Source organism: Balaenoptera acutorostrata, chromosome 10 (genome assembly GCF_949987535.1).
Source record: "Balaenoptera acutorostrata chromosome 10, mBalAcu1.1, whole genome shotgun sequence".
Classification (NCBI taxonomy): domain Eukaryota; kingdom Metazoa; phylum Chordata; class Mammalia; order Artiodactyla; family Balaenopteridae; genus Balaenoptera; species Balaenoptera acutorostrata.
In genome coordinates, this window is record NC_080073.1 from 95,745,652 (window position 1) to 95,752,350 (window position 6,699).

General features: G+C 44.7%; 1 pseudogene; it reads left to right on the forward strand.

The window, feature by feature from the left end:
• The first annotated feature begins 2,730 nt into the window (after positions 1–2,730).
• LOC114236713 (ferritin light chain-like) lies at positions 2,731–4,955 on the forward strand (annotated as a pseudogene).
• The last annotated feature ends 1,744 nt before the right edge of the window (positions 4,956–6,699 follow it).

Sequence of the window (6,699 nt, forward strand, 5' to 3'; positions counted from 1 at the left end):
AATAAAAAATTAAAAAACAACAACAACAAAAACCCCCCCAAAAAACAACAACAACCAAACCAAGTAGGAGTGGCTCTTTGGATGAATTCCAGACAACAGAAATAATTCCTACAACACTGTAAATCAATTCTCCAAACTCTGAATATACTGAGTAGTGGAAATGTCTTTTTACTGTATATGTTTTTTTGATAGCAATATTTAAGAAAGTAACAGTATACTTATGTCTGTATGACATAATACACATTGAAATCATTTTAAAATGTTACTTTAAAATGCTGAAGGCGAGGGCTTCCCTGGTGGCGCAGTGGTTAAGAATCCGCCTGCCAATGCAGGGGACACGGGTTGGAGCCCTGGGCCAGGAAGATCCCACATGCCACGGAGCGACTAAGCCCGTGAGCCACAACTACTGAGCCTGAGCTCTAGAACCCATGAGCCACAACTACTGAGCCCACGTGCCACAACTATTGAGCCCGCATGCCTAGAGCCCATGCTCTGCAACAAAGAGAAGCCACCACAATGAGAAGCCAGTGCACCGCAACGAAGAGTTGCCCCTGCTCGCCGCAACTAGAAAGCCTGCGCGCAGCAACGAAGACCCAACGCAACTAAAAATAAATAAATTAATTAATTTAAAAAAATGCTGAAGGCGACTGTTGTAAGTTTGAAACATTAGGTGAAAGTATTCAATATAATTTTAAATTTTGCAATTAGAGAGGGGAAACTGGGGTTGGGGATAAATTAGGAGTATGGGATTAACAGACATAAACTACTATACATAAAACAGATAAGCAACGAGGATTTACTGTATAGCGCAGGGAACTATATTCAATATCTGTAATAACCTATAAAGAAAAATAATCTGAGAAAATATGCATAACTGAATCACTTTGCTGTATACCTGAAACTAACACAATATTATAAATCAACTACACTTCAATTAAAAACAAAAGAAAGGGGAAACTTTTAGAAGTATGTATTTGAGTAATGCAAGTTGTATTAAATTATGTCTTAAATTATGTCAAACTTTATAAGACTGAAACATGGTCTCTCTCTTTCTTTAAATTGAAGTATAATTAATTTGTCTCCTTTTGAATAATTGTAGAAATAACTTTTGAGGAGTCGCAGATCAGCCTTCATTTTCCCCTTTATTCTTTTTCCCTCTTGCTTCACCACTTCCTTCAGTCAGTACACTGTCTACAAAAGTTACTCCTAGCAGTATGCATACAAAGTTGATTTCTGAGCAGCGTTTGCACTGTTAAGGGTTCTCTTTTCTGGTGGTGGCTCTGAGGAATCTTATGACCTTGGCAAGTTATCTTTGGATGCCTTGATTGCCCCATGATAAAGTGGAGATAACCATGCCTATTGTTCAAAAAGGATTCATAAGATACCATCTACGAACTTTCCTGAAGTCTGGGATAAGGGCATATTATAAGTGCCCTTGTTTCTGTTCTCATTAGCATGATTGTAGTTATACCTGGGGACTTTAATTTGCCTTAACACCCTCTTGTATGGAGCTATTTTATAAGAAGTGCTTGTTTTTGTCATTTGCTCTAAGACAAAGGGAAGGAAAGTCCCCCCACCCCTCAAAAATAATCAAACTAAGAGCCATCTTATAACAGATTGAAACTTTCTGTAAATGTATTGTAGTTTTCTTCAACTTTAGTAAAAGTCATTTTCTGAATAGAATCTCCTGTTTTGATAGTCTAAAACTTTGTGCATCATTTTAAACTCTACTTCCTAGCACTTATTTTAGCTTGAAGCAAAAGTTGCTAAACTGTGAAGAATTCTAGTAAGATACGTCGTAGCCATTGTAAGCAAGCAATTCTGATTCAGACATTAAGGCTGCAACAGTTTGACCCACACATGTTCTGCCTAATCAGGTAGGTCCCACCGCCACCACCAAGAGGTTGAGGGAGTTTTCTTTCTCATTGTCTAGGCTCTAAGCAATGGCAATAAGAAGTGCAAACAAGTGTTGAACAGTGGATCTGTTTTTGATACCCTATCCAAGTCACCAAGTGTGTGCATTTGCTTGGAGAATGGGACACTCTGCAGCGGGCCCTTGCACATTTATACTCGTGCAGGGCCTTAATGGGAAACATTTGAGTCTGGTTGCAAAGATTCCCTCACTGTGAAATCTGTTCCTAACACAATGGTCAGATTGAAAGGAGTTTCATTACATGGCTGGGCATTTCTTCTTTCTTTGGGGAATATAAAAGGTGAATGCAATACTTTCCAGTTTAAAGTTACCACAAAACTTCATAATCTTAACCTCAAAATCAACTCCTAAATTTATACGGAGAACCAGAGGCCTTGAGCTGGCTGCAACTGCCTGTTTGATCTTGGTTAAGTTCCAAAAAGCTAGGGAGAGTTCAAAGCAAGGCCAGGGGCAAGTCCAAACTGTAATCCACGTCCCCTTTTCCTTCCGTCTGTAATCTCCCTCTCCATCCTCCGGTATGAACTACAGTAGATATCCATTTCAATAACCCTAGACACCATAGATTCTAGAACAATGAGGAACACATCTTTCCTTATTGATACTGACAGACCCTTTGGTCAGAAAATGTCCCTCAACAGATGTTAGAGAATGTGGTTATAAACCAAAAAGGTATCTGTTACAACTTTTAAGGCTGTTTTATTTCTAGCTCTGTAAATTCCACTGGATAAGGTTTAATTTTTTTCACCCCCTTTTCTTCAGAAAGCCCTCTTGAGGGTTTAGGACACAGGAAAGCAGTTATGGCGTAAGATAAGATGCTGCCTCTGCTTTTGCATTAGCCACCCCTCCCCCATCTTCCCACAAAGAAAAAGAGAACTGAAAGGACAGTTACGAAGCCGTACCAATAATAAAGCAAGAACGAGTTCTTCAAATTCATTATTCAAGTTACTGTATTTGGAAATTGAATAATGCCATTTTTTCCAATCTAAGCACTCTGGATGTTATTTCATTCGAATCGTACTGTTGGAAGATGCTTTTAGATTATTTTAACTCTGGTTAAAGAATACATCCATTGATATCAAAAAGAATTGAATTGTACCCTGACTTTGAGGTGAATGACTGCCTGAGTACTGACCTAGTCTGAAATTCACTTCCTATCAAATGGGCCACCCGGCATAAGTGAATTCAGCTTAAAATTCCTAATGAGGCCACAAGCATTGGCATAAATACATGAAAGTGGAGATTTAACACTGTACGATAATGTCTTCTTTCCCAGGAAGATTTATTCCCTATAACATAAACACCTATGACAAATAAACAATGAAAAAGAGGAGTGAAAGGGACAGAAATAGTATGCTGACACAGGTGATAGTGATGATGGTTGTGTGTGACTTTGCTCCCAAGTCACCCAGAGCCCAAGCGAGTCCTCTGCCTTCTGAGATAAACATTCCCAATGTCCCACTTTTGCACCCCTGTCCCCCAGTCCTGAGTTTGGGCAGGAGTGGAAAGGAGAGGCGTTCTGTTCATATTTTCCTTGCAGAGCTCCTAAGTACTGCACGAAGAATGTGCAGGGCAGAGTGCCGGATGTCTGATAATGTAAAAGCAAGGGAAGGCTTGAGTGTCATGGCATGTATATATATATATATATCCCTCAGAAAATGCCATCTGCCATATCTGTATCACCCCACATGTTTTGTTTTTTGTTTTTTGCAATGTGATGTTGACATTCCTCCATTGAGAAGGTATGTTCCGTACCTTTGAACTTGAGAAAATCTTTGTAACTGCCTCGACAAATAGAATGCGGTGGAAGTGACAGTGTTTGACCTCTGAGGCAAGGTCACAAAAGGCCACGTGGCTTCTGTGTGGCTCTCTCTCTCCCAGGATGCTCACCTTGGCAACCCGGCCACCACACTGTGAGGAAGCCCTGGCCACGTGGGGAAGCCACTTGCAGGTGTCCCAATCGCAGCCTTAGCTCAGAGGCGGTCCTAGGCAGGGGGAGGAGGGGAGAAAGGAGGGCTTAGGCTGGCGGCGGGGTGGGGTGGGGTGGTGGAGACGGAGGAGGCTGGAAGTGACTATACTGCTGCTCACTAACTGACTTTAGGAATATTGAGTGTCCGGCAGGTCGCGTGGCAGGCCTGAGGATCTGTCTCTTGCTTCAACAGTGTTTAGAATGAACGGACCAAGGGATACCCCTTGTTCCAGCCTCCGACCGCCCTCCAACCTTTTTTCCAGTTGCAACCTTTGGAATCAGCCACTCAGCTACCCTCGGCCACTGGAACCAACCAACACCATTTTTGGAGGTTAACTCCTTATTACCAATCAACCCTGAGCTCCCAGATTCGTCAGAATTATTCCACCGAGGTGGAGGTCTCTGTCAACCGCCTGGTCAACCTGCATCTGCAGGCCTTCTATACCTACCTCTCTCAGGGCTTCTATTTCGACCGCGACGATGGGGCTCTTCAGAGTGTGGGCCACTTTTTCCGTGAATTGGCCAAGGAGAAGCGCTAAGGCACTGAACGTCTCTTGAAAATACAAAACCAGTGCAGCGACCACACCCTCTTCCAGGACGTGCAGAAGCCATCTCAAGATGAGTGGGGTGAAACCCAGGACGCTATGGAAGCCGCCATTCTCACGGAGAAGGACCTGAACCAGGCCCTTTTGGACCTGCATGCCCTGGGTTCTGCCCGCACAGACCCTCACCTCTGAGACTTCCTGGAGAGCTGCTTCCTGTATGAGCAGGTGAAACTCATCAAGAAGATGGGTGACCACCTGACCAACCTCCGCAGGCTGGCTGGTCCTCAGGCTGGGCTGAGCGAGTAGCTCTTTGAAAGGCTCACCCTCAAGCATGACTAGGAGCCTCCAGAGCCCAGCGGGCTTTGAGGAGCCCCTGTGGTCAGGGCTTCTGCCTGAAGCCTTCTCTGCAGCCACTAGGCAGCTTTTTAACCACCCCGGAGCCCTCTCCCAAGCCTTGGACCAAATGGAAATAAAGCTTTTGGCAGCCAAAAGAAAAAAAAAGGAATATTGAGTTTCCCATTTGTGCCAGGCAGTGTTGTAGAAGCTGGGCTACAGCTACGAAAAAAAAACAGACAAAAATAGCCCCCTTCTCAGCTCCTTCTGTAGACTCTGAAATCTAACTTCTTGAGCCTTCCACAACTGGGAGAACCAAGCTCAGATTTTATATAATCCTGACCAAGTTTTGTAATTACAGTGAACACATGTCATAGGAATTATTTTTTTTCTTTGAAATAGAGTTCCCCTTTGTTACAGATGAATAAGAAAGTCCTAGGGGGACTTCCCTGGTGGCGCAGTGGTTAAGAATCCGCCTGCCAACGTAGGGTACACGGGTTCGAGCCTTGGTCCGGGAAGATCCCACATGCCGCGGAGCAACAAAGCCCGTGTGCCGCAACTACTGAGCCTGCGCGTCTGGAGCCTGTGCTCCGCAACAAGAGAAGCCACTGCAGTGAGAAGCCCGTGCACCGCAACAAAGAGTAGCCCCCGCTCACGGCAACTAGAGAAAGCCCATGCGCAGCAATGAAGACCCAATGCAGCCAAAAATAATAATAATAATAATAATTAAAAAAAAAAAAAAAGAAAGGCCTAGGGAAGTTGACGGTGATTCGCCTTCACGTGACTCTTGGGGATGACAGCTAAGTCATCTTTGCTCCTTATGTTTTACTATTTCCATAGAACAACCAGGGTCTGCTTCCCCATAGATAGCTGATTATGATTAGTTACTTACCCAGCAGACACTCCTGTCCAAGAGGCACTTGGGTGGGAAATGGAGAAGATTCCTGCCCCCTTTCCCCACCCCGGCTGGGTGAGGGGCCCCTCCCTGTCGCACAGCACCCCGCATCCCACCCACCGCCCACCCCCCCGCGCTGTGATTTCCGCTCTTAGAGTACTCACTGTGGATGGATGTCCTTCCTTTGAGGGTAGGGAGAGTGTGAGCCTCCTTTCTGGATCCACAGTACCTAGCAGAGGTCTAGGTGCAGAATAAGTGAGCAGTGAAAGTTTGGGGGATGTAGAATGCGTGAACACGTGCCTGGGTGGTACCACCCCTGACCCCGCTCGCCGTTAGCATCCTGTGCTACGTTTCCTTGGCCGTCCCTGCTCTGGGAAATAGGGAAATGCAGGAGCTAGCTCCTCCTTCAAGGAAAGATTTGCTGCTCAGCTGCAGGGAGTGTGGTCAGAAGAAAGCCCTCAGCTGTCAGCTCCTCCAGAGTCTGCTTTATCTGCAGAGAGCCACCCTGCGCAAGGTCATGCCATATTCTGGATCCAATGACTTAATAGAAGAGGATATAAAGTAGCTATTTTGGCCCAATGGGGGACAACTCAGATGGGTACTATTTTACTCTAAAACTCCCTGCCTGGTAAACTGAAACTTTATTTGGCCCCCTCTGCCCGTTCCTTCTTCCCATCTTCCTTTCATAGGTGCTGGTTCTAAAATAAACATTTTATACCCCAAACTCCATCTCAGCATCTGCCTCTGGGGAACCCAACCTGCAATGACTTTCTCTTGCCTTTGGTTCCTTCGTAAGACTCTTTACCTTTGGTCAACTTGGCTATTCACCGAGTTTGTTTTGTTTGTGAAGGTCTTAAAGTATTCAATGCTGATTATGGCTCAGGAGACAATTGACAGCTCCAAACGAAGGCTGGGTTTAATATCCAAGGAGTGCTCACTTGGAAGGGTTGGTAATGCCTTTCTCATTGCTGCTTAGGAACATATATTCGGCTGAAATTAGACATTTTTATGAAATCGCTGCATCAAC